The sequence below is a fragment of the Channa argus genome, chromosome 21, assembly GCF_033026475.1.
Source record: "Channa argus isolate prfri chromosome 21, Channa argus male v1.0, whole genome shotgun sequence".
NCBI classification, from domain to species: domain Eukaryota; kingdom Metazoa; phylum Chordata; class Actinopteri; order Anabantiformes; family Channidae; genus Channa; species Channa argus.
In genome coordinates this window covers 15,753,629-15,781,399 of record NC_090217.1, presented here as the reverse complement: position 1 = coordinate 15,781,399, position 27,771 = coordinate 15,753,629, and the positions used below count along the sequence as shown (strand labels likewise).

The 27,771-nt window shown below is 40.0% G+C and overlaps 1 protein-coding gene across 2 annotated transcripts in view; it reads left to right on the top strand.

Annotated features, from left to right (window-relative positions):
* nav3 (neuron navigator 3) overlaps window positions 1–27,771 on the top strand; it is a 361,175-nt gene that overhangs the window by 141,400 nt on the left and 192,004 nt on the right. The window lies entirely within an intron of this gene.

Sequence of the window (27,771 nt, the reverse complement as noted above, 5' to 3'; positions counted from 1 at the left end):
CAGCGAGCTCAGTGCCTGAATGTTAAGCAGCACGGTGTGTATTTGTGAGTGTCAAAGAGCGAAGCACGGAGAGAAAGTCAGGGACGATAACAGTTACATGTCTTTACTGGTAAATTTGTTTTCTGCATACATATGTGTTTATCATCTGCCTGTGTGAGTGCAGACGCTGATAAACTTTGGTTTATTTGATAAGATATCAGTCAGTGTGTATACATCCGTGTGTTTGATACACGGATTTTGTTTTGCTTTGAGACTAAGGCAGCAATGATGTGCCCAGGATCTCCACACATACATTAATCTGCACAAACCTTTTTTTGCTGCAGACAAATGTTGCTAAATGAAGATATTACATGCATTAATGAGCTGAGTAATAAAACAGAAATTTGTGAATGTTTATCAGCAAAACCTGTTTTAAAAAATGCCATAGAACTCATCATGCAGTCCCGTGTTGTGGCAACGCTGTAGACCCCGCATGTCTGTTAAATCAGTGATTACCCACCTGCAGCAGTGTGTTTGCTCTGCTCTCCGTTGTCAAACACCCCTTTTCATACAGCTTTTCCTCACCTCCTTGATCCTGTTAATCTGCCAGTTTTCCTTCTGAGCTCAGGACCCAAAAGCAGAATCGCAGGAATCACAGGTTGTTGCCTAATGGTGGCGCCACATGTCAGAGCAAGTGACGACAGTGAGTAGCAGGCTTGGTGTCAGCAGGTTTTCCACAGAGAGTGTGAAATGACAAGTCAAGTACATCACTTACGGCGTCCCTCTGCGACTGTCCTTGCCTCCCCATGCTGAGGAACTTGCTGACAGCTCCAAGTGCATATGAGGCGCATACTTTCAAAGTAGTTTAAACCCCAGAACCTGGAATACATGTGAGGTAATAAGGGTAAACTGGTGACAGCAGTGACCAACCCAAAACATTCGTGGTGCATTAAACCAAACTGTAAATGATGTATGTCTTCTCTGGACAGAAACAAAATGAAGACTGATTTCTTTATATTAGGGGGCAGCAGTGTCAGCCAGACAGACTGCTCCAATGGGTGACCTGTTTTTACATTCCAAAAGCGACTGTACTAAGTGGATTTCAGCAGTTTTCACTGGCCACATTTTTAAGATACTTTAAAATTGCCAGTCCGCTTCAGCTTTTCACTGGTGTACATCCTACAATCAGTGCAGCTTAACATTATCCTATAAGCTTTTGGCAGAAACAGCCACTACATGGTATTTTTTCAGTGTACTGTAAACCCCAATGTACAAAGGGAAATAATACAATTACAGTTAAATTATATCTTTTAAAAAAGAGATGTTTAAGGTTTCCGACTTTGCAGATTTTCTTCGATTTCCAAGGGATGTAAATAACTTTTTAAAAGAATATATTGATGGATAAAATCATTATGTTTACTTAAACACAAATTTTATGTGTTGCTTGAGAGAAACAAAGACTTGACTGCACAAATGAGTAAATGTAATGAAAGAATATGCTTCATTCTTCCTTAAATCATTCCAACCCTCTCTTAATAACCTTTATGTTTTTGTTTTTGCTTTTTCTAATCACAGTGTCTGACTCTGCTTTGGTAATGAATAAATGATGAGGTGGACAACGCTCTTTTTGCCTGTCAGTTCAAATGCACTATTCAACATTTTACATATACTGTGGTTCCCTGAGGGCCCCAGGTAATCAGGCAGAGACATGTTTTTAAAATAAGGCAGTTCCACAGTTTTACTCCAAACTCAAAGAACTATGGTTTGAACACAGTTCCCAGGCTTGTAAAAATTTATTGCACTTCAGTTAAGAAATTTTGTTAAAATGACTCAAGAAACTCCTCAGGGACTAATAAAAAGAGTTACATTTTAAAAAAACAAAACTAAAACTTTTTTTTCCCTGGTCAGCCTTTTCTCATGCTGTTGCACAACCAACCCAGCAGGAAGGTCTCTGCATAATGTTTTGTTCATGGTTTCAAGGCCCTTCATTAAGACTAAAGTGGGCCAAATTCAAACTGTAGAATAGTGAAGCAGCCCAGTGACCTGCAGGCAGAAAATGAGCAAGTAAACCACAAATAACAACTCGAACGCCCTCTCCTCTCAGACGTGCTGACAAAGGACACAGAGAAAACCAAAGGGGGAAGCAGGCTGATTGAAATTGTTCTTCACTGGATAGAGACTCCTTGCTATTTGACAGGCTGCAGGCGGAAAACTCTAAACATTTAGGTTCCCGCATGGATTTTCCATCTTTGTTTGTGCGTTGCTGAGGCCGTGTTTGGGTGTGCGGGTTAAGTATTTTTGAGCAAATGTGTCTGTGTATCTGTCTGTGATCTTTGGCATAAAAGAAGCCAAGATGGCTTGTTTTCAAGACACTTCAGGGTCAGCTTCAGGGTCACTTCAGGGTCTTCCAATCCTCCCATTAAACATTGCAATAAAAGCAACAAGCATCTGTAGGAGCTAGCACATGTGGGGAACCCGGCAGCTGAGAGAGTGGTAGGAACAGTTAGAGCAAGAGTAGATACAGGAAAAGACACTAACAAGATTCAAAATGACTCTGAATCAAAATAGCTGCGTGTCTTCTATTTAACTCCTACCACATCACAACTTTGATCGGTGCATAAAGTGCATTCATGAAATCAAAAGATTTGTTGCTGAAGTGAAGCAGTGATCCCAAACATGTCCCTTTCACCCTTTCGTAGCACAATTTCTCCTGGCCACCAAACTCAAATCTCAGGTGCTCCCTGCAGGTATTAATGCATCAATAATGTACTTGTTATTCGGTTTTCCTGCTGCACAGCCCAACAAGATGAATGTTTGTCCTGGGACTCAACAGGTAGCTGCTGAATTATTGAAGTTGTTTACCAGAGTTATTAGAGAAAAAGACAGAGGAAGGAGGAAGGGTTGTAATTTGTCTCTCAGGTAGACAGAGGCACTTTTTGAAAACTCTGCTTGTATATAGTGTAGATTCTAGAAATTATAATCTGTGTTTGTGAACAGTATCCAGTTCTTCTTAGCAATTATTATTTAGAGCTTAGCATTCAAGAACAATCCACCCCCTAGCTCTGCAAATGAGATACCCCCTATATACAGGCAGTGTTTACATACAATGCAGGCACAGCGTGTACTGATAGCTATCACCCAGAACTTTCTTCATGCCCTAGATGAAGACTTCACTACATCACTGGAAGATGAACTTTCATTAAAACAAAGACATTTAGGTATCACCACCCCCAATGTACAAACAGTGAAACCCTTACCACACCTGATCCTGACCCACACAAATTGATCATCAGCAACATACTTGGTTACTACAGACCACTGCTACTATTTTGCTCACATGACATTTGTCAAATTTTATCAATACTTCAGAATATTCAGCAAAATATTTAGGTTAGCGAAGCAAAAGCTGAGCTTATGTTTTTTAATTGAAATCTTTTTGAAATTTTACAACCTTAAAAGACTTTCATCAAGCTTATCAGTTTCATATATTATCTTTAACTGCTTACACAGCTTTGCAGGGGTCTAACTATTCACTGTCTACTGCTACTTTTCTGCAGACTTTTTATGTTTAAATGCCAAAAGCATGACCTGGTGTTACCAACAGTAGAGCATTAGGATGTCGTTTAGGCAGGGAACGGACTGTGGCGTCCCATTTTGAGCTGGGATGAAGGATGGAGAGCTTGCTCCTGCTTGGGGACAGGATTTGCTGCTGCAGGCCTTTTGTTTCCAGGATGCTGAGACTCAGCTTTGCTTTCCAACTCTCAGCTTCGCCTGCTGCACTGCCAAACCAAAACCTTTCACTTTGCGCCCTGTCTTAACAAGAAGAGCTGTTTGGGGGGTGGTAGTTTTCCCACTGAGGCTGTGAGCTCCTTTCAACTGCCAAACATGATTGTTCGGCAAATTACTAAAGCCTAATGTTTATGTGACGCAGCAAATTCTTTGGTTGCACATAATTGCGAGAACGTACTTGTTTCGGCATGCGTTTTATACTCTACTTATTCCCAACCAAACAGTTTGGTCACAGATTAGTTCCAACTGTGTTGATTATTCCCATGAAGCCCAATTAGTCATGCTTTTATACTGTTTTTGTTCTCATGTGTGCGTAGTTCTTAGAAGAAAACACTACAAGCAGTTTTAACTGTTGATGAAAAGCTTTATTACCGCTGAGGATATTCTTAACAGTGGTTATATTTATGGATGCTTGTTACACTGCCAAACTGCCTCTGTACATTCATGCCCATAACCATGGCAACAATGTACTGTTCATATTGCCTGTATGTGATTTTTACCATTTCTGCAAGTTTTGAAGGGTCACAGTCCTACTATTAACTTTGAGATTCTGAACTTTAAGGGTCACTTGAGGTTTAAGCTTGTAGCCTGCGGGTTAAAAGCTGTCTTTCTGAAAACCAGAGCAGTAAACTACATTCAGTTGAAATCGCTTTATCAGTGTAACAGTGTAACAACAAAACATTCCCCCGTCGCCAGATTTCGTGCAAGTATACTTGGTCACCACCCAGCAGAAGGCAAAACAGCAAGTAGCAGTTTCATCATAGACATAGCAAAGGACAGACAGCTAAATGAGCTAATCACATATGAGTAGATGACGGCTGATGTTTCCTGGAAATGCCATCAGCACTTGATCGATGGAACTTGCCTCTTTCTCAGACATGGCCCTGCAAGTATGAGGTCTAAGTTACCGTGGATTAGCCCCATTGATAGTTGTCCTCTGGTTGCCTTGTGTGTTTCAGTACAGCCAGCAGATTTTGTTTACCCAAATTATTATTATGATTTTTTTTATTCTTTTTTTTCTGTGTAGGCACTGAGTGCGGTTTTTTTATGGTTACTATGAAAGGCTGGAGTTTGCTTTGAGGCCGGATTGGTGCTCTATTGCCAAAGCCGCAGCAGATGTGCAGTTTTTGTTCTTCATTACCGATTGGCAACTGCCCGGCCCTCAGTGCTGCCTGAATGTTTCAGAGACACGATGCGTGAGTTAAAGCTCACCCTACTAATTAAGTAAATGTTGAGGATTTCATTCCTCATGTCAGCGAGGGAAATAGTTAAATGTTTTGAATTTAAACAAAATATTTCTGTTGTTCTGGTGATATCAAGAGAAGAAGACCTGAGTAATTGATTCAAGAACAATGAGCTGGTTAAATCTTTGGTGACCCCCACACACACACGCACACACACACGCACACACACACGCTTACACACCAAAGACTCACACATGCAAAACAAAATGTGCATGCTGACTCAGACACTCTCTCATTCACTCCAATTCCTGCCGCGTGTGAAGCTCAGACTGTGGTTTTCAGTGCTGGGACAGGACTTTGCCGCTTGTTTGTCCCACAAAGTTACCAGAGCCACTTAAAAACTCATTCACTCCTGTGGATTCCTGCTTTACCTCGAAAACAGCAACACAGAAAGGAAGTCAACTAAGGACCACACATGCTTGTGTATGAGGCTATATTGGTGTCTCCTTGTATCCATGCCATGGAAAAAGCATTATGCCTGCCAGTATGAAACCTGTGCTTCTTTGTGGTATGATGTTGCAAAAGAGGGCCCAAATGATCAAAGATTACTGGTAAACCACCGAGATAGATCAGGATGAAAGGGTGAGAATGTGCCTTTCTTAGATTTGGGATCTCTGCATTTAATGAATTGTGGTAGACAATGCATTACATACCTGTAGCCGCTTCTAAGGCGAAATTTAAGTATCTTTGAGAAAAGCACATTATTTACAAATATTCGAGTAAAGCTCCCCATGTCCATATTACTCCCAGACACGAAGGGAGTATCTTGCTTGCATTTAATAAGCAGAACCAATTATACTAATATGCAACATCCATGCTTTTGTCCCACTATTAGAAACAGGCAGTGGTTGTTATAGATGAAGATTGTGTTGTTTCACGGCCTCTGTTCTAAACCAGTTCATCTTTAACCCACGGTTTTTGACATTCACATTGTTTGATGTGGTGTTTTGTGTTATATTGGCATGTTTCGGTTCTGTTAGTGGCTTCTTTTCCGGCACAAGTATTCCTGCTGCTTGCGCCTGCATTTTCAATTGTTATCTCATCGAAATCCACAAAATGTTTCTCACCCACAACACAATGGAGCCCCTGGTCATAGGCTTTCAACAAGTTACATATGGTATTTTGCAAGTGACAAGAGTTGCATTGATGTGCAATATTAGAACATCAGTCAGTTTTGCATGTCAATGTAAAAACAGTAACCATTTGGCCACAGACACAGAGACTCCTACAAACTAGAAAGTCAGTGAAGAAAGAAGCTGAACAATAATGTGGGTGCACAGTTATTAAATAGGCCTTATTCCACAGCAAAAAAGCATTATTATCTTTCTAGCAATCTAAAAATTAGCATGTTCTGCTTTTATGGCTCTCCTAGAAATAGTGTGTTTTACCCAGAATTAGCTTATTAGTAAAATGTAAAAGTGTTTAACAAAGAGATGGTAAGAACTTGTGATAATAAGTCAGAGTAGATTAAAAAATGTGCACAGCAACATTTGAGAACCAAAAATTCAAGATGAAAAAAGTACTTCAACCTACATGTATTAGTCACGTTTCCCTATTATCTACAAAGCCAATTTAAAAAAAAAAACAAAAGGCAGGATGTGTAAAATGTAAATAAAAACAGGTAAAACAGAATGCAATGATTTGGAAATCTCATCAACTGATATTATATTAATATAATATCATATTATGAAATTATATTATATTAACAGTCACAGGGAGGCTACTTCAGCACCCAGACTCTTTTCCTTCAAAGTCATGCTATTGTGATGGATGTGGTACCATTGTCTTGCTGAAATATGCAACGCCTTCCCTAAAAGAGACGTTGCCTGAATGGGAGCAGATGTTGCTCCAAAACCCATTGATGGTGCCTTTCCAGATGTGTATGTTTCCCACGCCAATTATGCAGCCCCATACCATCAGAGATGCAGGCTTTTGAACTCTCTGCTGATAACAAAGGACGCGGCGTCCATGGTTTCTAAAAAGAATTTCAAATTTTGAATATTCTGGCCACAGAACAGTTTTCAATTTTGCCTCAGAACATTTTAAATGAGCTTTGGCCCAGAGAACAAGGGGGTGTTTTTGAATCGTGTTCTTTGCATGATACAGCTTTAACTTGGAATATATGGATTGCACGGCAAACTGTGTTCACAGACAGTGATTTCTGGAAGTGTTCCTGAGCTCATGCAGTGATGTCCAGTCCCTTGTGCACAGGTGCCAACCAATTAGGTTACTGTTGTTAATAACCCAGTTGGTTGTAAAATGCTCCTGCATTTGTTTTGTTTTTTGTTTGCAGAAAATGCAATATAAATAAATAACCCATAAATTATGGGTTGATGAGGTTTCCAAGTCATTTCATTCTGTTTGTATTAACTTTTTACACATCTTCCCAACATTTTTTTGGAATTGGAGTTGTAATATAACCCACAGAAGCATTAATAGAAAGGGCACCTCATGGCTCCAAACATCTCTTTAAATTGCACCGCTTTGGCACCAAGCACCGAAATGCTGTCTACTTTCTCTCGGTAAAGCAATAAAAGGCAGGTTTAGGCACAAAATAAACATGGTTAAGTTATCGAAAAAGCTGGGATTGGTTTTAAATCACTGCTTTCTTTATTTTAAGTTTGTAAATCGACATAGCATGACATGAACACAGCCTGAGGCAGAAAGTCGTTTCACACTCGAGTCAAGCTCCAGCTTCCTTTGGGAAAGTCCTCTCCTTTGTTGATTTATCAGTCCACCCGTAGATGTCACAGTTTTCAGTGTTATGCTGCTGCTACATTTGTCCAACAATCAGACTTACCTCTTTATTTGATACCTAATTTTAAATCAGTAGATATTGCAAACATTAAACTATTGTGGAAATGACATGTTCGCTGGAAAAGTCGATGGAGAGAAGTTTTTGATAAACATCTGTTCCTAACTCTAAATTTTGTACTTAAAATTAATTTTTAAAATCTCAGCAGGGATTTTCATTTTCTTATCCATTTCTTCATCCATGTAGGGCAGAGGTCAACATTAGTCACTGGTTTAGCACCTCAAATGGGAAACGTCTGGCCAGAGATTAAATATGGATCTCAACCTTTTTAACCTGAAACTTCCCGTAGATTGTTTTCCACTCTTGTCAAATTTCAGTCAAAGACAAAGCAGTTTCGTGTTTGTATTTTGTTACACATTCCAACGGCATTTTGCAGTGCATTTTTTTGGGGGTTATTTCCGCAATGCAGCAGGAGGGAAGACCAGTTTGACGAGATGTTGCCCTCACAATCAATCAAGATTTACGGTCAAGGTATTACCGGTGTTAAAAAGACTCATGGAACCGGTCCAATTGGCACTGAAACAATGCAGTAGTGTTGTTCACCTTCTGTTTTGACACAACTCTTTCTGTTGCCACTCAGTAAGTTGCCTAAAGCTCCAACTGGTGGTTCATGTGGTTTCATATGTTGGTGCACACATCTTCTCTTTTTCCGGTATTACAATTCTGGAATGTTTCCTTCATCTCAGGCTTTGAAACTTTGCCAACACACACCTACAGTAGAGTACAAAGCGAACAGTGTCAGTCATTTTAGAGGCCCACTTGTAATGCATGTTGTCCCCTAATGTACCTCATGACCTTCTTCTAAGCCTCCCTCTCCCTATCGTGTCACAAACCAGACATCTGGTTGCCAAAATGCCCAGGGAGCATTTCTCCTCCGTAATGCCCGCTTCTTCTTTTATTTTAAACACACATATGAAAGAGCGTATGTTTACTAGAGATTTTATTTTTGGCAGAGACTTCCCTGCCTGATTCCAGAGGAAAGTAGGGATAAATTATTCAAGCTGCGTGGGGTGCCGTTACCCCAAATCTATTCTGGTAGTGTGTTGTGCTCAGCAACCACTTAAGGAGATGAAAGAAATCAGTTGTTTTTTTGTATTTTTATAACTTCTGTTTATTCAGGGAAAGTTGGCCATGTATGTGTGAATCAGGCAAGACACTTATTCTATTTCACAGTGAGCTACAGTAATATTACAATAGTTTGCTTGTGTAAGTGGCAGCCACCCTATTCATGTAACTTTCAGGTTTCCCCTGATGCCAAAGGTGTATTGATGTATGAATATTCTATTCTAGGAGTTACAGGCTTGACTGAATTTGATATTCAGATGTATTATTGAGGTCACATTTTCTTTTATCACTTTTTACCATTATATTTCTCTGTTTGTCCCGTGGTCCTGAACTGCCTTTTAACCCTTCTAGTCAGGTTCAAACTGACTGAGATAAAAGGTTTGCTGTTCGATCGGGTTAGGACATTTATGTGACTTGTCCTAATGGAAGGCACTTGTTTTTCCACAAAATCCTAATTTTCTGCCTGTGACATTCACAACGGAAATGTTTCTTTTCTCCTTTGATTGACACAACCCCCCCCCCCCCCATGTGAAGACAAACCACTGTTTCTGTTTTCATCGGGGTTTCTCAAAGTACTTCTGTAACTGAGCCAGAATGAATGTGCAATAAAGTTGAAAAGATGAGCGAAGGGAAGGGGGGGGGGGAGGTTCTTTCACTCTTACTTTAAAGAAAAAAACATCCCTGCTTTTTCATTTGTGTTCATTAATGCCAAAACTGTGGAGATGAAACTCAGCTAATCCCTTTCTGTTTCCACCCCGTCATGAGCATTTTGCACAGTAATTGTTTACATCTGTCTCATTCCAAAAAAGCTGTTGCTGCAAAAAAAAAAAAAAAGAAAAGAAAAAAGCCGTCCAAAAACATCTCAAGTCCCCACTGGCCCCTGGATCCTTTGGCAGAGGATAAGAGAGGCCGTCCAAAACTCCAGCCAAGCTGCACTGCACTGCAGCCGCACCAGCCCCCTCGCTCAAAATGAAGTCGTCTCGTCAAGGTCACTACTTACTTTTCCAAGTCCTATTGGAGACTTTGACTTCAGTGTATCAACGTTTATGTACAGAACAACAGTGCTCTGTCCTGACACCGCTGTATGTCACCCTCCAATTGGTTCCAACTGGGCTCCCTTGCTTTCAGCCATTCACGCTGTGTATGGGAAGTCGAGGGTTGTTAATCACTGTTTCAGCCATAAATATACAGTAGGCATATTTGCTGGAACATGTGTAAGATGTGACTGGTTGCACGGGCGGCATGCTTGATTTATTGGCCATTAAAAGAAGTGGGGAATATAGCTTTGTTCAAGCAAGATGCTGTTTACTCAACCAGTGCAAACTATGAGCACAGATTGATGAATGTCTCTGTGAAAATGCAAGATGCAGTAACAGTGTGGTCGTTTTAGGAAATGTGTGGATCAACACACAAACAATATCTACACTTATTCAATTAAATCGTCTCCTTTTGCATCACAACTTATATGTCGTGGCATATTTGTCAAATAACGTGTCACACCAGCTTGGCCAGTATGACCAAACCACATTACATTAACAGTGAGTACAGTTGCAACAAAGGAAACAACAAGCACAGAGACCTCACAAGAAGTAAATCTGGGCACGGAGGTGAGTAACAGCTCTCCACATCCCAGCACCCTCTGGGATTTCCTGACTTTGTTCTTCTTGCTTCAGTTTAGCTCGTCAGTATAGTAGTGTGGCTGAGCCTGCCAGTTACTAATGACGGCAAGGATTTTTTTTTTTTAATCACTTCATCCATCTAAGAAAAAGGGGAAAGGGTACATTTTTCATGTATTTTGTGTTTTTGAGCTATTTGCATGTAGACTGCAGACTCACTGCACATTTAATCTTGAATTTTATAAATTTAAATTATATTTAAATCAAGACACCGAACTCTAACAGCCCATCACCAGCGCCAGTCCCAAGGTGTGTTGCATCAGGAAAGACATCCAACATAGAGATTGTGCTAATTATCTGCCGTGGCAGCTCTGAACTTACAGGATAAGCCGAAAGGACAAAACATTAAAATAAAAAAACAATGTATAAATTACAAGATTTTCTTATATTTATTTCTGTTCTCAATATTCCAAAGTGCACATTAGGCAAAGGCATTTTAAGCACTTTTTGCAAAAGTGTCAACCGTCCCCCATATACAACAACACTGTACTGCTGTCCTGCCCACTCTGGAAAAGTCCTCTTCTGTCTTCAGGGAATTATTTTCAATACCTCTCTCACGTTGAGACATTCGCAGCCCTCTTGATTTTCTCCTGGCCTGCTTGGAGTCGGATGAAAGCATCTGTCTCCACTGGGGCATTTCAGCATGGAGCGAGCGCTGAAAACGTGGGAGAGATGTGGGAGCGGGATGGAATGTGAAGGAGTTCCAACGCTTAACATTCAAACTCTTGTACAGTAACTCCTCCTCTTCACCTCCCCCCCCTCTCTCTCTCTTTGCATCACTCTCTTTCAATTTCAATTAAAGTTGTTGTCTTTTATTGGCAGAACTTTAAAGGCTGTTTTTTACCAGAAGATCAAGATAAAAAACCCATTTGTTATGTGAGTGAGGGTTTTGTGTATGTGTTTACCTCAGTATCCTTTCCCCTTCCATGATCATCTTCTCCCCATGTTGTGGCAGGGAGTGTGGTTGAGGCTTGATTTTTATAAGTTTGGAACAATGTTGTGGCTTTTTTTTTCCCTGTTGTTCAGCTTTGTGGTGGCTGATAAAGTATCTTCGAAGATCATTTTAGATTTTTTTTCCGAAGTCCTGTCGAAAGGCAATCCCTACTAAAGACAGTTGTAACAATCCAGCCCTGCAGTCTAACTAGGGCTAACACAGATTTAATTATGCTACATTTACATCCTCTCAGATTACATTTTTTTTTTTGTGAATATGACCACTGATTGTTGACTGGAAGGTGTTTCTCAACTTTCCATTTAAGATAAATGTTGTTGTTGGTTTTACATTCATTCTGATATGTCACCTAAATTCAAATTCAGAGTGCTCTGCATAGACACTTAGGTGCTGATTGTTTCTATCGTAGAGAGAATCCTGAACTGTAGTTGCATTTCTCTACAGATTTACTAATGTCTTCATTGACAAACCACAACTGACACTACTCTTATTCCCCATTCTGCCACCTACGAAAACAGCCACAGCACTTGTTGTGTTTTGCCCTGCCTCAGGCTGTGTTCATGTCAGAGCCATTGTTGTGTTTTGCTTCATCTGAAGTTTAATTGTATCCTTCCCAGTGTAATATTGAACTCATTACAGTGACAGGGAAGTTTCATTACAAATCAAAGCATGAAAAGCAGAGTGCATTGCAGATGAGCCTGTACCCTGGCTCAGTGACATGTTTTGCATGATTCAGTGTTTGTTACTGGAAATGTCTTCCAGTTGGAGATTAGACAGAGTTGATGTCTCCCCAAAGGCAGACAGACACAAACACACACACTCCTGTACACACACAAAGATGCATAAACGCATATTCAGTCACGATTCACCAGCCTTTAAATGTAGGCTACGCATGTCACTTCACATTTCGTAACGTCCTTGATGTATAAATTCTCGTTCCTCTTTTACAAAGCTCGCTTTTGTCTGAATGACAGTTGAGACTGAAGGCGCGGTCAATTGCACTGTTTCCGTCCCACCCCAGCCACACAGTGCCATATGTGATGCCATGCTGAGACAAAGGATTAGGAGATGATTTAAGTCAAAGCTTCATCCATACCCTCAGCAGTATCATGCAGACACCAGCAGAGATCAACGCCTGGCCTCCACATATGGCCATGCTCCTCCCAGCCAGAGCACGAGGCAGAGCTGGGAACACAAATCTACAATTGAATCCACACAGCCACACACCGTCACACTCTAGGTTTGGTCTGGTGGGTGTCATCCAGTCAGCAATAATACAACCCCTTTGGAAAGTTCTATGCGGGATCATCTTGTTTCAAAATGTACAGTACAACGCTGTGACAGTAGGATTTTCATATTAAAAGTATGAAGTGCTGTCATGTGGTCAGAATGTGGTTTTCTCAAAGGCACAATCATATGAACCTAAATAAGTACGTCTTTAATTACAAGCAATCAGTCAAGCATGTTTTTCATTTTTACTGATTATGCCCTCTGCTTCTTATACCAACTTTTTTTTTGTAAAGATAATTTTTTGTTTCCCCCTGTTTCTGTTCAAGAGATCTACGAGTACATTTCTGTGGTAAGTGATTTATAGTTAATCTTCGGCCTGTTACTGTAACATCTACAAGGAAGGCAAAAAATCAAAATCAAAAATCGAGTAATCAGGTTACAAAGCAAAGAGCAATCTGGCAAATGACTGTAGGCACAGACCTGGAATACTGGACCTGCTTATGGACCTGGAGACCATAAGCAGCAGGTGTGCATGTGGACAGGAAGTGCTATCCATGTTGTGACTCCATACATCCTTAAATGGTCTTTTCTTCATATCAGGCATGCAGTAACTCTACAGTCCTCTTCAACCATGTACATTTTGATTCACAGCAATTCTGCGTGTGCATTTGTCTCTCTTTCCATCTGTCTGTCACTCATTCCATCACAGATGGGTGTCTGTCTCAGCCTGCCTATAAAGCACTAATGTCGGACTAATGCTAGCCATTCATCTCTGATATGTCTGATAGCCATGGGACACAGCAGGAGGTGTGTGTGTGTATGTGTGTAAAAGGAAAGTAATGTGGCTTTAGAGCATCAGGGGAACCAGGGAAAGTGACAGATGGTGACAGAGAGATGGGGGAAGCATTGTGTGTCACTAGGGCAGTGGGGCTGGGGCTTGGCATGTGGGCATGTACTGTACACGCTCGTTGGATTAGCAAGTTCGTGTGTAACGTACTGTAAGAGTGTGCATGTTTGCCATGAGGCCAGTGAGACTGAACGGGGTATGTGAAGTGACAGCTGATCAGTGACGCCCTTGTCTGAGCCTCAGTGATGCTGCCAGTGAAATAAAACACCAGTTTTATATCTCTGTACGTAGTTCTCGCCATCCATCTCCAGGTTTTTCCTAACATCTGTATCCCCTTACGGACACCTCGTTTTATTAATTTTGCTTTTTTTTTTTTTTTTTTACCACCATGAAGTGGCTTGCATCCTTGCGTGCAATGTTGGCTGGGGGCAGCCGTAGTGCCCCTGTGACCCCCGCTGCCAGCCCTAACATGCCCTCCAGGGCAGATCTGCACACCAAGGAGGTAAGGTGCACACAAGAATGAGGCTGCTTGATTTGAGTCGAGGAGAAGGTTATCCTGGTTATTTTAGACTTGAATAATTGCACGGTCTAGATGCTTGAGGGTTTCCCAATCAATCCTGGCAGCTAAGTGTGATATTTTTATGTGTCTCACAAGGCTTTTTAATCGGTTTGAGCTCTTGTTTTTTACAGATTTTTACGATCCATCTAATTGCCCTTGGATTTTAATCAGATCAAAATGTGTGCTGTTCTGTATAGACGAGACCGGGCTTGTGCGTGTGTGTGTGCAACCTGCACTAAATCTCCGTCCAGGAATGCATACAAGAAGCCCTGAATAAGATTGGGTTTATTTTGCTTGGATCTCCTGCTTCCCTTTGCTTACAGTGAGTCTGATTCAGTGCTATTGTATGGAAATAGCTATACACTCTTTCCTGTACCAAATCTCCCCATTATGTCCAAGCATAATAAAAATACAATCATCTACATGTTCTCAAGGTCAACTCGTACATGTGCGGATATGTTGCTGGAAAGGAAGCGCGTAGCAACTTCAGAGAATAACGGGTGTGTTTATGTTTGTGTGAAACCACAGTAGTAGTACAAATCCCTCACCCTGACCCCGTGCTGCTCGGATCCCGAAAATGTCTGCCAATTTCAGATCCCGTTCCAACAACGAGACCCAAATGTTGAAGAAATAAAAGTTACACAGTTTTTCTCGGATCAGCAAGAAATAATTGCTAGTTGTGTGGGTGCTGTTTCAATTTGTCATAAATATTAATGAGGGCTGCTCTATTCACAAAGCACAGGGAGGGGTCAGACTGACCCCTAAACATGTCCCATCAGGGTGTGTGCGTGTGCTTGTTTGTGTGTGTGTGTGGGTGGCTATGGTCTAGCTTGTGTTGCACAAGTTCCTTTCAAATCCAACTGTACTAAAAGCATTGTTTTCTCCACCACTCCTTACATCTTGATTTGTTTATCTGTATTTGTAATATCTGTACAGCTTAAGTGCACTGTTTGTTTCGCTGCATTGGATTTACCACCCTGTTTCTTCTGATACAACCTGAACTGAACTCAGCTAAACAGATTTTGTCAAAAAATGTTTTTGCTTTTCACCTCTTGAGTGTTCAAGGATATAACTTCTTCCAATTTGCTACATAAGAATGTTATGTTTTGAATCTCGGATGGCACCACATTGCATAAGATTCCTGAAAACTAAAGACGTCTCAGACCTCTTCAAAGAGAGCCGCGGTTTTTGTTTGTTAATAGAAAGAAAGGCAAGTACGGGAAAAGACCCCAAAGTACAGGCATTTATGTTTTTAAAGATGTTGACGTGAAAGCCAGCATTTTTTTGTGTGGAAAGTTGGAAACGAGAGCAAGCTGCTTGTACAAATGTAGATTTTTGAAATATGAAGGGAGATTTTTTTCATCTATAATTGCTCTAGTGTCTTTGGATGGTACAAAGGCATGAGACCGGCTGAAAGCAACTATCAATCTGCAACGACTTTGCTCATTTCTTTTTTATTCTGGTGCAGCTTCAGTATTTAGCTGCTCTCACTCGTGTTTAAAATGCTCAGCTGATCGAGACACTGATTATGCACTCGTGTAGGACCCAGACAGGATTTAGGGGCCACAGAGTCAGAATTGGCGTGTTTCTTCCCAGCCTAATAGCAAATAATGATGGCAGCATAATATTGAATCACCATACTATGACAGGAATGTCTCAGTCTTGGGCTCGGTGATTGATGAGTGGGTTGTGTTCTAGTCATCCAGTCTTACGAAATCACCGAGAGCCAGTGAGTCAGTTTAGATGTTGTGTCTTTTCTCAAACAACCAAACACTGTGGGAGGTACAACAAGCTGAGGGAACAAGAGTAGCAACAGCTACACTCTAAACAAATTTTCTGGACCTTTCTGTGTTAAACCTTATTTGTTCTGATGAAAGCCTTTAAATTGAAACAATAAGTTGAATAGATAAAATTCCAACTGACTCAAATTAATAAATGATTAAACCAACTGTTGTAAAGTAGCGTATAGGCTTCACAGCACACATTTTTTGAGATTTTAAACTCTTCAGAGACTCTATTTTTGTAGTTTAGTTTTTTTTTTACTTATTTGACAGTTGTCTTCATAATAAGAAGAAGGCTAACAATGATAAAGGTCATTGTTTAATTTAATGCCAAACCCCAGACACTCGGAATTTAATGGCTCCAACAACTGTGGCTGAAAATTCTTTATGCTGAATGAAGAACTTACACCTTAAAGTGAGAAATGTGAAAGTAAAGAACATCCAACGATTCTAAGTAATGTCTACTGCATCCTATTGTAATATGTATTTTAGGTTGCATTGATAATCTATGTTGTATTTTATTACAATTTGGCCTGAAGTTAAAATGTAGAATGCTTTTAACTCAAGGAGAAGAATTGATTCAGGGAAAGACTTTGTAATTTTAGTAAAACACATCTAACTGATGGAACTAAACGGACACCACCCACCATGCAAAAGATGGGCGTTATCTAAAAGTTAAAAATTCAACCTCACCGAAACACTTAAAAGCAGGTGTGGGGTGAAGAGTTTTTTTAGGGGAGGAGACCTGGCAGAGGGGGAGGAGAGGAAACAGACCATGAGTTGCCCCTTTGGTTTCTTTATCAGGTCACTGGCAGATAAGAGGGGACGTGTTTCCAACAGCTGTGGTCAAAGACAGCAGCTCTTGCTCTATCAGTGGAGAAATGCCACTTACTGCTGTTAGCATTTACCTTTCATGAGCCCAGTCCTCTTCTTAGTCTTCTAAGATCAACAAAGTAGCATGAGTTTTATTTCTTTGCTCTTCTTTTCCTTCATACATGATGGTTTATATCACTGATGCTGTCCAGTCCTCTCTCAATCATATCGGCATTTACTTCCTGAATTTTATACATAGGAAAACATCATAGTTAGGAAAATGACAGTGTCAGTCCTTCGTCTTTTCATTAGAGCTGAAGCATCGGTGGTTGTTTTATAATTCAGTTTTTATTGGTGCAACAACATTTCCACCTAAGCCCAACCTAGTAATCCCCTTTATTGGGATGTCCCGATACCAACACCAGTATCGGTTTCAGGTCAAATACTGCCCTTGTGTACTTATATTTGTGCTCCTAAAAGTTGTCCAAAACCACACCTGAGACCGCATTCACTTCACACTGGTTAAGCAGGATAGTCTGAGGTGGAACTGTCTGTGATTTGGACGTGTTTCAACATAAGTGAGGATGAAAGTAAATCCGCTCTTCCGAAGTCTTAAGATACAGTTTCTAACAGTAGTTATCATAAAGATTATTTTAAATGTTTATATTTCTGTTTGACATTGGCAACAATTGAGGAAGATCTGCATTAGCTATAGCTTTACCTGAAGTTCACTCATGACAATGTCTATTCATCCATTAGACATTCAACTTACTATGAATGAGTCTGACATATAACCTACGACTGTATAACAAGTGTGGAGGTCATGAGCATGTGATGGACATGTGTAGCCAACAAATAGAAGAATAACCTCTTCCTCCTTATGGAGACACAGCCATCACTTTTATTGCCACTCGGATCAGACCCACCAACTCTCCGTTCCTCTTGCCCTCTGTCTTTTCAACTTCACTGACTTCTTCAGTACTTTCATTTGCAGTCTCGCTTCCTTACTTCTCCCTTATAGTGCTGTATGTCCACCGCTAACATCATAGTAATAGAATGTCCTTTTATTTTACCCTTTCTTTATCTGCTTTAGCTAATTTATTTAAGTGCTATAATACTAACAGCTCATTGTCAATGCTGTAATGCTAAATTGATTCTCACACACGTCTGAAGTGACTACATAGGGACTACACAACCAAGCTAAGGCATCAACTGACCTCTTTTTATTTCTGTCATTACTTTGCTCCTAAACTTTTTGTTCTTTTTGCTCCTTTCTTTATCTCAACATCAGCATCCCCCTCTCATCACAGCTGTGCAGCGTTGGTTGCTCCCCAATCCTCCTTTCCATGCATATCAGTCCGACGTCCTCTGTGCTAATCAGTGCTGTTAGTGTGACACCTCAGCAGTTTGGACATACACACACATGTAAAAGCCGCACAGTTGAGCATGGTGGCATAGGAGCTTATCCAGACACTCACTGCCACAAAAACCTGAATAAAACATTGCAATATTAGCAATCACAATTATTGAAAGTAATTGTCAAAGTATGTTGCAAAAGGTTTAAATGTTGGTGGTTGTGTGCCTCTGCCAACTAGTCAAAGTGCAGTAAACATGTCGGTCTGCCCAGACTCATATTGTAATCGGCTCATCCATAAGTCGAGGTGGACATTGTAAAGGTATTCCAGAGATGTTGCATTGACAAGAATGGGAAGTGATGTCACATTGACCTTTGGCTGCTGACTACTTATCAGTTTATTTATGAGTCCAAGTTGACATTTGTGCCAATATTGGAGAAATTCTCTCAAGCGTTCCTGTGAAATTATGTTCACTATAATTAGTTGGACTGACAATCCAATGGACTTTTGCCATTCTTACTGTTACGGCAGTTTCCTTGTAACATAAATAACTATTTATTGACATATAAAATAACAGTGAGATTCATATAAAAAGGTACTTCGTCAAAATTAGGCTTCTGAATCAGTTCAAACTAAAAATTAACTAATAAATCAGAATCATCGACTTTCTCTTTTTGAAAAATATTATGATGAATGTTATTTTTTAATTGCAAGACCACACAGAATTTACCGTTCCAACAAATATAGAGGGCCTCACAGCCAAGTGAAAAGCTAACTGGGAAATGTAATTTATATCCCGGGTTCCAGGGGGAACTCAATCCTTAATAATTAACTGGCATCTGGTTTGGGATGGTTTTCCACAGTGTTTCGGGTCTAATCCGAACCTTTAGACCTATGATAACATCTTCTTTGGAGCTACAAAATAAACATTTTAGACTCCTTGCAAACTACTGGACATACTTTACAAAGAGCCACCTACTGAGACAGATCAGCCTGTTCACATTAGCAGAAGGCAGAGCATCTATTTTGCGCCATGTGGCCTGCAATAATTTCCTTAACCCTAAGTAGAATTATAGAGGATTCAGACTTTGATAGGAGCTCATTACAGCGTATGTTGTTCTTCTGATGGTGATGTATTTTTACTGCTACCATAGTAATGTCAGATATTTCCCCAGGAAATGTTAAGTTTTGTTTGGTATACGACTGTGTGGAATTCTTGGCATTTGAGTTTTGTTTTGGTAAAGAACTTGATTTATTTGGCAGCAGCCTAGCTGGAAGTGTAGCTGGCAGAACAGCCACAGTCTGTTTGACTGTTGAATAGGGTTGCCAGGTTTTTTTTGTTCAGCCTTAATGGCCATGTTGTGGTCCCTTGGTTTTCTTTAAAGTAATGTCTTTCTTTCTTTAGTTTCTGGTTTATTACATGATAATTAGCCAGTTTATGCTGCGTGTTCAGTGCTAGATGACACTGAATTCTACTGTGAATGATTGTAGTAGTTGAGTGGTCTGTGTGTCATTCTGTTTCTTATAGTCAGTCTAGCAAAAAAAAATCTATCATCAATAACTTTTTTCTCTCTAATTTGGCCAGGAAACAGCACATCTTACCTTCGGTCTTTCACCTACAGTTGGGAAATTGGTAAAGGGCCAGTAAGGATGGAGAGCAAAATATCAGAGATGAGGAGCAGGAGGGAGAGAGAGAGCATTACGCAATGCGTTATTTTTGGAATTGCAGAAAAAAGTCACCTCATACACGTTAATATAATGCAATGAGCCTGTGAGAAGAGTAGTGTGTGTGTGTGTGTGTGTGTGTGTGTGTGTGTGTGTATGTGACAGAGAATGACTGGAAACTTTATGCAACTCCTCACATCACCCGCTCACTGCTAAATCATATCTCTCCTCTCCACATTCTCCTCCTATGCTTGCTTTAATTTGCTCCTCAACCTCAAAAAACCTTTTCCTGTTCCTCTCTATTAACTTTTCCCCCCCCACACACTGGTCTTCAATAGCCGGAGTGAGACATTTTGCTCCATTTTAGGTACCTTCCTTGGAACGTCATCAATGTAACAACATTGCTGATGATAAGTCTGAAAGCTCAAGATGAGCAATCTGTTGATGGGAAAATATGATCCAGCAGTCACTGTATCTTTTAGCATTCACATTACTAGTAATCCACTAAGTACGAAAGGATGGAATGTGCACTTACTTGTGTTAGTCAACACAGCTTGCCAGATGACATTGCATTAAACTGAGGCAAAGGTTTAGACAAGTTTAACTGGACTACTTTGTTTTGTTTAGTATTTTTTTAATTTTTTTGTTAGATTCCTCTGCACCAGTCATGCATGATAACATTTACTTCCTTTCCAAACCACAACCAAGTACCAATCAAAGCTAAAATATCGATACTTTTTCCGAAAAACTGTGAGGGAGGAAAGAATAGCGTAGGGCTTATCAACATAAGACCACTTTTATTACAAATGGTGCCACGATGTTGACATTCAGAAATAGGATTTCTGCACACTTCATGAAATCAGATTTATTACTTTTCAAGAAATGTACAGTAGGGCTGAGTGAGATCATTTAAATATAGTCCAATACTTGAACCAACAACAAGCCAGAGATTTATAAGGGGACATAGTTTTCTGTAGTGGGCTCCACACAGCTCCATAGGTACACAAAGTCTCGTAATCTTCTTTTATGGTCTAATCCACTGACTATAGCACTGTGCCGTGCTTTATCCTTATTTGGGCTTTTTGTAAACTTGCTTATATATATTAAACTACTTTGAATTCAATGCAATTAAACCTTATTTATAAAGCGATGATTCACAACAAAGTCATCTCAAGGCACTTTACAGAATAAAGTCGAGAATTTAAGGATGTATATAGAAAACCCAACAATTCAACAAACATTTATAGGAACAAATTGTTCCTATAAATGTGCTCACATAGCTGCTTTGCAACTACTTTTTCAATTATTTTAGAAATAAAGTGGAGATTAGATATTGGTCTGTAATTGGCTAACACACCTGGGTCAAGACAGGGTTTTTTAAGTAATGGTTTAATTACAGCTACCTTATAGGCCTGTGGTACATAGCCTGTTTCTAAAGATAGATTGATTATATCTAATATGACTGTATCTATTAAGGGTAAAGCTTCCTTGAGCAGCTTAGTTGGAATAGGGTCTAGCAGACAGGTTGTTGGTTTAGATGAGGTAATAATTGAAGTTAGCTCCGAGAGATCTATGGGTAAAAAGCAGTGTAACAGGGATTGGGGCCTTATTGATGATTCTAGCAATGTTGTACATGAAGATCTATCTGTAATATTTCGGGTGAGGATCTGGTGAATTATTTTTCTAATAGTTACAATTGTATTCATAAAGAAAGTCATGAAGTCGTTGCTGCTCAGAGTTAAGGGAATAGTAGGCTCAACAGAACTATGGCTCTTAGTCAGCCTGGCTACGGAGCTGAAAAGAAACTGGGGGCTGTTCTTGTACATTTTTAAACAGGTTTTCCAGGCTAAATTTTTCTACATCTTCTTACACCTGTTTTAAGTTCTGTGTTTGCAAACTATACCATGGAGACCACTTCTTCTGGTTTCCTGCCTTCTTTTTCAGAGGGGCAACACTATCGAGTATTGTACAGAGTGAGGCTGCAGAATTGTCAACAAGATAATCTACTTGTGCAGGAGTAACATTAAGGTGGCTACGCTCCATTGTATTGATATGTGGAGAAGCCACTGGAAAGGAAGAGCCATAGTCCATTATTGTAAATTCAAATGTTATTAGAAAATGGTCAGACACAGGAGAATTATGAGAAAATACTGTTAAATTATCAGTTTCCATGCTGTATGTAAGGGCAAGGTCTAAGGGCTGACTAAAACAGTCAGTGGGTTTTATTTACATTTTGGAAAAAAAAACATTTAAATTTAATAGTGAATTAAATGCAGTGTTGAGGCAGTTACTGTCAGCATCTATATGAATCTTAATGTCACAAACTGTAATGAAATCAGAAAATTTAATCAAACTCTGAATAAGGGACTAGAGGATGGCACACGATGACAAATAGAATTGGTTTTTGAGTTTTCCAGTTTGGGTGTGAAAGGCTAAGAGTAAGGCTCTCAAATGAGTTATAAATATGTTTTGGTCTAGGATTTATTGATAAGCTGGATCGTAAGATTGCTGATACTCCTCCACCTACATGCTGGTATTCCTTGTCACTATATCACCAGTCCTGTTCAATCATATATCATCTCCAAAAAAGTAAAGCACAGACCCTAAAGAAACAGAGTCCAGCTTCTGATTGCACAGTTACATCTCACAGATTAGCTGCTTTTAATGTACCAACATGCTGGTCTCTGTCTGTTAATGTCTGCATCACACAACTGTTCTCTCTCTCCCACAACTACACACACAAACTTCCTTCTTCTGTGAATATAAGGTTTCCTCATCTTGATTTTCAACATTAACCTCCGCAGATTTGTACGAAACTTTGATCATCAAACTTGTGAACACCTGCTGCAGACGTCACCGGTTTAACAAGTCCCCTCCTCTCGTCCTCGCTCATCATATATCGCACATAGTCACACCGTGGCTCTACACTTAAACTGGGACAGTACTGTCCACATTCAAACTGATAGGATAAAATAGTTTCCCTTAAGAAACCTGTCTTTAGCTTTGCTTTGTAGCAAAATGATTTATTTACTTACTGCATTACGTTACCTTCAGGGAAAATCTTCAAACTGGATGCTAGTTTGTGCAGATCCGAACATAAACAAGGAAAAAAAAACTTAAAATGACTTAATGTTTGTATTTTCAACTCATAATAATGAATCTGCTAGGATTATCTTAATTACAATTAATGTTTAAAATTTTAAAGCCTTATTGATTAAAATGACTTTTTAAGGATCCACAGGATCACTTATTTATTTCACTACTTGCATTTTAATAATAATTTTACCACTTGTACTGGCATATCTCCTTAAATTAAAAAAAAAAAAAATCTATACTTTCTTTGTATATTAAAACAAACTGACACCTAAACAGAAATTAATCTCTTTTCTACAGTCATTGATCATAGCCATCATAGCTACATACTCTCTCTGCAGCTGGATAACGCTGTCACTGCCAGAGGACCCTTTGCCAGAGGACCCACAGCTTTCCCCACCTCTGTGACTGCTGCTTCATATCACATTGTATTTGTTACTATTATTAGCTAAAACATTTTGAGGAGGGATGTTAATTTCCATGGGAGTGTGTTGAATAATATGATTGACAAAACTACAAAAATGAAATCAAAGTTGTAATAAACCCGAAACCTACATCTTATACTACATCTAGGGCTCTGAGGAAGTCTGTCAGCTAAAGACTCAAAATGTAAAAATATACATTCAGGAAGGGTAAGTGCCAAAAGAAGAGTGGAAAAAGAGCAGCAGGAGACACATCAGTCATTGGCAAACTGAGCCGCTGGACTTTCTCATGCTGTTATTCAAGCAGAGTGGACATTATTTGAGCTGGCACACACAGCTTTGGATGGGATAAACAGCAAAACACAGAGCGGCTTCCAAGTACCATAATCAAAATCATATACAAGTTGGCCAACCTGTCATTATAAGATACTTAGAGCAGAGCATCCAGGGCGAAGGGATAGAGCAATAAAATTCACTTAGAGGTTTGTCTGCTGCTCTGACAGATTTGCTGAGGAGCAAAAGTGGACTGTCTTTGAGTGTATTTTTATTGACGTCCTGCTCGTGACCTTAGACTTGAATGAGCTACAAACTAATTTGGTGTTTTTGTTTATTTTTTTATAAATGAACACTTCAGCTGTGTGTTGGAGTGTAGTTGTGTGCAGAAAGAACTTTCTGACTTGGAGCTCGTCATTCAACACTCCTCCACGCTTATTTCTTCCACGGGGATGACAGAATCAATTCAACACTGAGTGGATGAAATGTAGATTTGAGTTTCTAAATTATTTCCATCAATTAATTCCGGTGACCATGCTGATAATTTTCCTGTCAAGAAGCATATTCCAATCTGTGGGAAGAATTCAGAGTCAGGGGCCAAACTACCACAATACTCACAGTCACACACACACACACACTCTTCTCATGCATGGGGTAATGAGGTTTATGGCTGAGTGATTTATGCATTTAAAATGTGGCCACATTGTCCTTTAAGCGTCCACAGTGAGATAACAGAAGCTCCAGTTCCCTGACAGCCAGAGATGTTGAAATGCAGCTCCACTGTAGAAAGGCCATCCGCCCCAAGTCAGTGGTAATTGCTTTAAGCATGAGGGGGGAAAAAAAATGTTTGTATGTGACCTAAATAAAGGAGAAAAGAGAGAAATGCACCAAGGCATCAAAATTACCCCCTAATTTGTTTGTGGCTCATTACTGTAGATCCTTGTCGACACGCATATAGTCCAAAAATAAGATTAGACATAAATTGCATAAACATTAAACCACAGTATGGGCTAAAGTCCCTGCCTGACAAGCTATAGGATGAATGACGTATACTGTATGATGTCTTTTTTTTCTCTAAGAGAATGGTTTCCATAATAATTAATTCCTTTCGGATTGAAAAAAAAAAGTCTGTCTGCTAGAGCTGCCCCCACCTGCACAGCTCTTTTCTTTTTTTTTTTTACTGTCATTTAGCTCATTTTTCTTTTATTGTATTCAATTTAATTGACTTCAGCTTAGTACTGTAGTGTATGTGACTTACATTTTATAACATTATAATGTAAATGTTGCTAAGTAATTAGACCCACTTTATTCTGTTATCAGCAGTTGAACAGCTAAACACCACGAAAAGGAAAATGTAAACGGCAATTTATATCCTTCATACCCAAACCATGCGACTGTAGTTAGTTTACTTCCTGGGATGAACAGGGAATGTTCGGGAGAAATAGCTGGCAAAAGCAAAATTATAGGTTTGCAAAAAGCCTACCAGCTTCTAAGATGTGCATAGAAAAAAATTGTCATTTCCTTAAGGATTGTATTGGTAGCTCTCACTTTTGCTGTTTTATTTGCTTGTCTTTACCGAAGCTCCTTTGTTTTACCTTCTGGTCCCTCTCTTTGGGTTAAATTAAAGGGGGAGGGACAACAGGTGACATAGAAGAAAGACAGTAGCAAAGCACACACCCCACACAGTCCAGAAAGACACCCTGGCCCCCATAGATGGCCCCTGGCTTCGAGCCCCCAAGCTGCAGCTCTTAATATGCTTCAACACCTTGGCGGCCCACTGAGAGCCGCTTACATGGACCCGTGAAAGTTTTGATTTTCCAGGCAGCTTGCACTTCGGCCCAGTGACAGTCTGCCGAGCTTGTGCCTGACTTGTAACTTCTGAAAGAATCCCACATGGTGTAGCCTTTCAGATTAGGTGTGAGAGCGTTTGCTTTCCAGTTCTTCCTCCATTTCCACATACAGAGGTGCTGGATTGGCCATAGTCCTGTTTTACTGCCACATCAAATACACTAAACATATAAGTCCATAGCCACAGTGATCGGTAGCCTTCAGTTTTCTTACTACTATTTTAACTTTGCATGTTTTGTTTCAGTTTGGGCTTTTTAACAGTTTATTCCTAATGAATTACAAACTTTAAAAGCACATTTTTATATGCAGTATGTTTTAAGACTCAAAATTTTTATAAACAACCAAAATATATTTGAGCATTTTATTGTGACATTGCTTCTTTTCTTTGCTTTATGTAATTGGAACATTTGGGGATTTGAAACAGTTGGTCTGACCTAACATTAACTAGGAAAGATCTCTATTGGAACTGAGTGGCACAACACAACACACCTCCAAAACTCCAGCTTCATTAGAGCCCAGCGATGTCTTTGTCTTTGTCTTTGTCTATGTGTGAAACCAGCGTAACCCGGCCATACAAGTGCACTGACTAAATCACACCAGTTCCTTCTTCTCCACAGGAACCCAGGCTGTCAGTAGTGGGCCATTGGCTGTAGGAATAGTTTAACCTCTATAAAATATTAGTGTCTTTTCACTTTAGCCCTAAAACACTGACTACAGTGCTACTGAAACTAACAGTCCATGCATTAGTGTTAGGTAGCTAGGTCACAGTGAAGAATTTCTTATCCTTCACCTAAACACGGCATTAATGACCCAAAATACTCACAGTTGTCTGTGTTTCTGTAAGCTTTCATCCTGGTTGCTTTGCAAAGAGAGATTGTGTATGTAGGAATCATAGCAATTACAATACTACAGTGGGTAATGTAAAGGGATTTCAAGTGCCTAAATTGTGGATCTTGTTCTCTAATTTCATTTTTTTCTGTTTGCTCGAAATCTAAATAAATGTTGCTTGGAACATATTCTACATTAACAGGCCTTGTGCAGTGTCCAGTTTTGACTGCTATGTTTCAAGCTTTTGTCGCCCTCCAGGCCTTTGGAGAAAACTATGAATAGACATGATGCCAGGCTCAACCTGCTGGAATAGACAAAATTATCCTATGGGACAAATGAGATAGAAGGACTCAGAGGAAAACCAAAATGACTGCTATGGAATAAACTGTGCTGTGAATGTACTCCGTGACCTTTGCCTGTCCTGGTGCTGTTTCACCACAGCCGCTTGTCCATACGTCAGCCTTTAAGAGCTGGCTATTACCATAATGAGTAGGTGTGCTCCAAGCCCAGCTTATCGCCTGCTGCCTCAGGCCAATAGAATCTGTTCTCCTTACCCCCCTGCACCTTCATCTGGGCTGTTGGGCCTATTTCACAGTGGCTGTGCACAGTGGCTCCAGTGGGTATTAGCCAAGAAGAGAAACGTGGTTTCCCACCATCCCCACAGCAAACACTTTCACCGCCTGACCTCATGTTCAAGTGGCCGTGCAAAGAATATATCTTGGAGCAGGAAAAAAAAAAAAGACAACATTTTAAACCCCAAGAAGAAGAAATAAAATTTTGATTTTGATTCTAGCGTTTCTTTCAGTTTTAACCTTCAATTTGTCCACCGTTTACTCCGCTTAATACTCCTCACTCCTGCCTAATAACAAACTGCATTTGTGTATTTATTCATTGCCTTCAGTTTCTTAATTCTGATTGACAGCTACAGACTTTGGCAGACATTTCCTCACACCTTCCCGCGGCACTTTTCTGCCTCTGGTATCTCCATCAAGCTCATGTGTTTTCTAATTTTCCTCTTTAAATAATTCTTTCTGGGGCACAGAGTTTATTTATTTGTTTTTTGTCCCAGTGCAGAAACCACAGAAAGGCTAATGCCCCAATCTCTCTGCTACAGAATCTAGAAGGGAGTTTGGTTGTGAAATTAACATTCCTGCCCCTTAATATAGTGGCAGTAAAATATGCATTATTTTTTTTTTCTTTTTTTTTTTTCCCCCTTTCCTGTCATGTTTGTGGTAATTTCACAGTCCAGTAGTCGTGGGAGCGCTCTCCAGCTGGGCGGGTGGGATGCTGCAGCATCTGCCTCCTCTCCATAGTGGGATGTTATGGCATCGTTTGGTCCTTTTTTTAGCCAGTCACATAGCTAACGGAAGGGGGAGCTCATTCAATTCCTTATATGAGAGAAAAGAGAAAGTCAACTCAGTCTTGCTTGCAGTTTTGCTTCACCCACTGTGGATAAACTCAGCCAAAGAGACTCCCCCACCCCCCACCCCCCTCCCACCAGCAATTCCACCTCTGAAAAAAATATTCCCAGAAGCAA